A 7,184-nucleotide genomic window follows, 5' to 3' on the forward strand; every position below is an offset into this window, starting at 1 on the left:
CTTCTCATTAGAGACTGAGAACAATTGAAGTGTGTTCTCAGCAGGATAGGAACCACCATTAAACTGTTATTAAGAGCATCAAGATCTTCTGAGCAGTTCCAAGAATCGGCAAGAGCCCGAAGGTCTTCGTCGGTTGCTTGAGAGATTGAGCCCGGATTCAGAGAAGAATCATGGGGCACCTGATCATGACCATCAGTTGGATTGTTGTTTGTTCATTGTCCTTGAAATTGGATTAATTTTGGGAGCCTAAAAGCACTAGTGCTATCAACGTTTGGAACAAGTGATGTGTGCATTCATAATCTGCAGTAGATTTTGCAAGAGCTGGATTTTGGCAAGTTGAGCGGCGTCTGTTTGTAACCTAAGAGCAATATTATCCCAAGGGTTCATCAAATTGCAAATGGTGCTGCAGAAATTATCTGGGAAAGATTCAAAAGTTGATTGAGATCAGTCCTCGGCTTTTGTTGCTTGGATCAATTCCCATTCCGAGTAGCTTCTTCCTTATATTAGTGTTCCAAAAGTTCTTGATTTCATTATCCGTCCGCCCTGGAAGATGGCTAGCAATTATCGACCACCTGCATCGAATCTACATTTCAGTCTCCATATGAAAACAAAAGCAATAGAATTTTCACACAGAGAAAAGAAAATTACTTGTTGCCGAGAGCTGCGTGAAGCTCAATGATGATACGCTCTTCTTGGTCGGTGAATTTTCCTCTCTTGATATCAGCCTCAAATAATTCGTCCATCTCAGTCTGCAACTCTTGCCACACCTGTTCAAGCCAGCGAGCTTTGGAAGTGACTCCAACTTCCACGCCCGGGGTTGTTGATGTAATCAATAACTTCTGATCCTCTTCTGGAGTCCATGGTCCTTTCTTCAAGTTACTATTGTCCTCAGAACAGAAGGAGATCTCATTTGCCAAGACAGAAAAAGAAAGAATCAATTGAATAAGATTGTAACGATGGAGAGATGGATTCGTTCAGATTTGTTGCTTAGAAATTGAGGTTGAAGATAAATCTGGGTGGTAATGGAGTTTTATTTTAGGTGCATGAGGGAGATGTAATTCAAACCTATGAGTTCACATTTTCATTCTTTTTAATTATTACTATAATCTTAATTGACTAGCTTTTTAAACCAAGGTAATGAAAATAACTTTACGAAGCATTAATGGTTATATAAAATTTTACTTTAAAAGTAGAATAAAATTGAAGATATTCATTAAATGAAAATATTAACTTTTGATGATAAAAAAAAAAGAATAAATATTCAATTAAATGAATTAAGACACATTGAAGAAAACAATGAGATTTCTTTTAATGTTATTAAATAAGCTTGATTCAAGGAGAGACCTAAGGGATTTGCCTCAAAGGTAAACTTCGAATATATAACAAAATGACTCTAATTAATTACAAAATTAGGTAAAAGTGATTCAAGTGCTTTAAAGTATTTTAAATTAATACTAGTATATAGTCTTATCCTATTTTAAAAAGGTTTTTTTTTTTTTACTTAAAAAAAAAACGTGTGTTTGACTTCTTTGTAGTGAGTATCCACTGATTTTAGTAAAGTGTCTTAGCCCCTATATGTTTGACCTTTTTTGTAATAAGTAATTGCGGATTTCAGAAATATCATCAATTCAACCTTTAAATTTTATCAATAATTTCATCAATTTAACCTCCAAAAATTATATAACCCCTCAATATTGTTGATGGATTTTGGTAAAGACGTCATTTCCTTCAAACTTAAACAGAATAACCTAACGGTTCATAAAAAATGGAGTTAAGATCACGTTTATGAAACCAATAGATGTTCACTACAAGAAGGCCAAACATACTAGGGTTAGAGTCACATTTCCGAAACCAACGAGTGCTCATTATAAAAAGCCAAACACATAGGGTTTACTATGGAAAAAACCATTTTATGAACACTAAAATTGTTTAGAAATTTTTTTAAGTAACCAACCTAAATTGTTATAAAATTTCATCATTCATTCATTGATGTCATCTCCCCGCGCAACTGAGAATAGCATACCTGAGAACAATATTTTACGAATACTAAAATTTAAAAAATTTAATCAAGTAATTCTTAAGAAATATAATAGAGAGATAAATAAAAGAGGGAGACTAACTAGATGAATGAAACAATGAAGAAGACCATAGAAGTCAAGTTTGGTGAACTCTTGTTAGAGTTATGAAAGTGACTCTATTTTGGTGATAAAAGGACCCTATGTGTGATTAAAATGAAATCATATTGAGATAATTAAGAGAAATTATGAATTTATGTATAAAAATAATATTTTGAGTTTTTCTTACTAATTTGGCATGTTTGGATTGAAATTTGAGATTGTGTAAGTTGATATTAGGATGTGATTTATTTTCTAGGGTTGATGTTGTCTCATTTATGGCATTCAAGGGTCACATTGTCATAAAACTTGGGGTTGATTTTGTAATGTTTCAATCATGTAGGGACCACATGGAAAATTGTCATATTTTGTATAAAAGTGCAACGTAAAGACGTAGATTAGGTGGCTGCCGCCCACCAAAACCCTTCACCTTCTCTGATCAAGTTTCGACGAGCTTCGGTGACCTTTCGCATTCTCCTTGCACCGATCATCTTCATCAACCGTCAACACCACCGCAATCACGCATCACCGTCGCAACGTTTCGCATTCCAGCCGAGATTTCACCATTTTTCGGTAAACTCCAGCAATGCTGGATCTCCCTGTTGGTTGATCTAACTTCCCCACGGCCGGATCTATCCATTTCAAGCTTCAGCCACCTCCAAAACCACCGGAATCCACCATCACCATCGTCGCGCCTCTTCACCTTCTAGCCACAATCTCTCCCATTTCCAGAAACTTTTCATCTCCCCAGCACCTGATCTAAACTCCCCATCACCAGAGCTTTCCATCGGTACTTTCAGATCTCATTTCGGCTACCATTTGCTGGAAGACCCGCCGAAAAACGTTAGTTTTTCGACGAGTGTGATTGTTTGTATTCCGGGATGTTCGTTGGTCATTTTCACTCCTTCTTTGGATCATATCATTGTCGGTTACTTCCTCTCCGCCATGATTAGCTTCGTTTCCACCGTTTTAGCCTCCATCGACACCACCATGAGCAGCTGAGTTCCCGGATGTCTGTTAGGCGTAGGCGAGATCGAGATTGACTCCACTGCTCTCCTCATCAGCTCTCGACTACTTGGATGAGCCCGAATGTTAGACATTTGGTTAAGTTTCTTGTATTCATATTATATTTGTTTTCGTTTCAGTTTGTTTGCGATGCTTTAATATTATTCTGATGCTCGACGTGCTGAATTGATAATGTCCATTGAGAACGTTTGTTGATAGATAACTTTTCGCATAATTGAATATCGGTTTGAGATTATTGAATGTTGATTATGACTTTAAACTGCTTCGGTACTGATTGCAATCAAGTTGTATTAGGTATAATTCCATTTGTATATACTAGGATCTGCAGTTTGGTTTTTAATAGTTGATTGGAGGTATATGACAGGGTTGGAGTAGGTGTGCCATGACGTTGTTTAGGCCGTGTTTGTAACCACACTAGTGGGTGTGTTAAGGTTTAGCATTTTGTTGTTAGTCAAGCAATAGTCTGACCCGGCAACGTTGATTGAAGGTAACTAAGACTTGATCAGGTAAGAGAGTGAGGGAAATAGATTATAACCTGTAGGATCATGCCCGGGAGATTTTTTGATAGATTTTGCGTATAGCCTGTAGGTGTTTAGGAAAATTGAAAGATGGGAGGAGAGGGAATTGTGAGGTGCGACTTGAGCAAACCGAAACCGTAGCGGTAAAGCTTTTAATATTGTGTTTTAGTAGCAATTTATTTGATTGTTTTAGTTTCCTTGCAATAATTAGTTTCCTTAGTTTTAATCAATCATTTTGCTAATTTTCTCTTTCGTAATCAAATAATACATTAGGTTATCAATCTTGCCTCTGTGGATTCGACCTACCATGCTTATCGCACTCGGTATTTAGGTAATTTTGTGGCCGTGACACCGGTTCAACAACTCTTGTTTCACATCTCAGGAGCTTTATGGTATTTGAGAAGAAACTTTGATTAAACACTTGAAAGAATAAACCCGTGTTACATAATAATATGGTATGTGGTTTAATATTTAGAGTAATACAGCGATGTTTGTTTGGTCAACGACAGTTTTTTCCACCCACAAATAACTTTCAAAATCCACTTTCGCCACCCAACCTGGTTGTATCACGACAGACCACGTTAATACCAAAAATACACCACTCACTTCCTCAGCCAGCATTCAACAAAGTTACCAGGAGACCAAGGGAAGAGGGGTTTATAGAAGGTGGAAGGCCACAGAGGATCGAAATGGTGGTTGATAAATTGGATGATTCGGCACCGTCGGAAATCAGTAGACAAAAAGCAACTAAGCTTTTGAGCAAGTTAGTCAGACGAAACGTCGGGAGAAAAAAGCAGGTGTTGGAGTGAGGGGGTTTTTGTATAAAAGAGATCGAAGGTTCAAGTGTGGACAGAGAGAAATTTTTGCCTCCGAGGAATCGAGACTTGGGGTATGTTAACTGGAACACTAAAATTGGGTGGAATAGTGATATTTTGAGAAACTTTGGGGTTAGAAAAGTGTCAATAGCAAAAAAAACCTTGGGTGTGGAAAGAGTTTTTTACTCTACAAGACAAGGAGCAAAAAAAGTTTAAAAATTAATCGGAATTACCTAAGCAACTCAATTTTGCATTTGGCAGGAGACATGTACCATTATTTTTAGTTAGGATAAAAGGTTTAACATTTAAAGGTTAGCTAGCAAATTCAGTGAACAGGATTGAAGAGAAAAACCACTATTAGAACAATATTAAAATAGTTTTTTGTAGGACCGACTGTTAAAGTAGTTAAAAAAAGCACTTTACTCACCACAAAAGAGATTGGACAATGTGAAAACTATTGTTAAATAAGAACTCTTCAGGGTCATTGTTGACTTTTGAGAAACAAATTTAGAGATTAATTTAAACCTTTAATATGTAGGCTCTTGCAAACATTTTAAGAACTCTCTGATGTGGGTTTGCAAATGTTGCAATTTGTCCTTCAACTGTTTAATTTTCTGATTTTCAGAATAGTAATATATATATTATATAATAGATATATATCGATTGTTAGATGCAAAAATGCCTAAACTAAAGTGATCCGATCGACTTTGGTTAGGCGGGAATTGATGAAGGGACATATGGGTGTGTGATTAGGGTAAACCAACAATGTATAAACGAAAATACAGGAAATAAATGTGAAAAATACCTGGACGTAGTGCATAATCCAGCATATCGTAAAGGAAGAAGCTGTCAATTAGTACATAAAAAAATGGCCCCAATAGGACCAGTATAAATAAGACTAAATGGAATATTGAGGATAAGCTATAAATTTTGACCTAGGTCCCGTCTTAAGGAACTTGCCCTCTACATAGGAATAATGTATTTATATTGGACAAATTATATACTATTTACAGTAAAGTTTAAGATTTTTGAAAAGAATAAAATATTATGTCTAAAGTTAATTGGGCAACTTATTTATGGTTAAGTTGGAATGTTACTCACAGCTTTGTTTGATTATTGTGAGTAATGTAAATAGATTGTAGCAAAGAGTTGTATCATGGACAGACAAAATGAACCATCTTGTAGTTTTTGTTGATACGACACGGAAAATATTTCTACAACTTTCAAAGCATGTGTTAAAAGCTTGCTAATATTCCCATGGATGGGGAGAAACATTTTAGTATTTCACGTAGTTGATCTCTCGAGATTACTCTTTTCTCTTCTTGTTTAATTCTAAGTAGAATTGATTCTTCTTAGGTTAAAGCAAACACGAACTTCGTTACTCATTTGGAGGGATTGAGGGAACGACGTGTAATTATTCACACTTAGATTAGCAGCACGTAAGTGATAGTTGCCAATACTGACAACTCAATTGTAAGGACTTTTGATATCAAATTTTCGTTCCTATCCTAGGTCCTACGAAACAATGAATGAAATTTCTATAATAATACTAAACGAAATTTAATTACTCAGAATTAAGAAATGAAGAAAATTAGTAAAATAATTTACATCAAAATAATAAAAGCTCTGTAATTAATCTCTATAATGAATCATAGAACACCCTTTTTAGTATTATGTCAAGTAAAATTTAGTTAGCCCAGTATTAATGAGTAGAGAGGTGTTATTGTAAATCTAGAGGTATACTATATTGAAAGAGTGATATCAATCTTAACCTACACCGTAACGTGTTCGCAATAATTACACAATGTGCACGCCTTGCGCTTTTGAAAAAATAGACAAGTCCCACCCATCGGTAATCTCCGTCAAGAGGTAATCTAAGTTGAGCTATTTTTACTATGAAATTGCCCAATTTCGTTTTGGGCGGTTGGCTGGAAGCTCGACTTTTAATCTTATGTGATCTGATATATTTATTAATAATTGGCTTCGATTACTAAAGACTTGGATTTTAATTGTGATTAAATTAAATTAAATGTTGTCTGGAGTAGACAAAAAATTACTATTTTAAATCAGGAATATTTAGTAAAATGCGAGTGAGTATACCGAATTGGGCAAGCACTATGCACAAACCAAAATATTCAAAAGAAAACAAAAAAGATATGATATTATTAAATAGATGAAGAAGGCAAAAAGTGAACATTAAGAATTTTGGAGAGTTAGAGTATTAACTCTTATAATTTAAAATTAATATAATAGATCTTCTTGTGTCATGACGAACTTTTGGTTCTAATTTGGCCAACACAGTGGGAAAATCCTCTTACGATAAGTCGATCACCCAACTAATGTCGCGCACAGACTATTCCAGCATATAATAAAATAAATCAATGTAAAATACCGTCAATATCATAAACGCTTAGTCTTAATGACGTAGACTTTTACTTCACTTGTTTTCATCTTGGTCATGTATGTAATTAATTACGAAGTATGCGTATTTGATTCTAGAGACACAAATCTTTATCCATTTCCACCACACGAAAAGTTCCTACATGCCATATAATAAACGCCTAACACCGCTGGGACTGTTTAATTTTCGTTATAGAGTCACTTGTTGCAAAACCCCAGAGCTTAAAGGATAACCCTCGATCAATGGGATCTAGATGTGAGGATACTCAGATGCCTCAACCCTTAATTGGTAATTTGTACAATAATGGAGT

At 35.3% G+C, this 7,184-nt stretch overlaps 1 pseudogene; it reads right to left on the minus strand.

Moving 5' to 3' along the window:
* Window positions 1–264: 264 nt before the first annotated feature.
* LOC116106635 lies at window positions 265–2,902 on the minus strand (annotated as a pseudogene).
* Between the last annotated feature and the right edge of the window lie 4,282 nt (window positions 2,903–7,184).

This window comes from Pistacia vera, unplaced genomic scaffold, assembly GCF_008641045.1.
Source record: "Pistacia vera cultivar Batoury unplaced genomic scaffold, PisVer_v2 Contig52, whole genome shotgun sequence".
Lineage (NCBI taxonomy): Eukaryota > Viridiplantae > Streptophyta > Magnoliopsida > Sapindales > Anacardiaceae > Pistacia > Pistacia vera.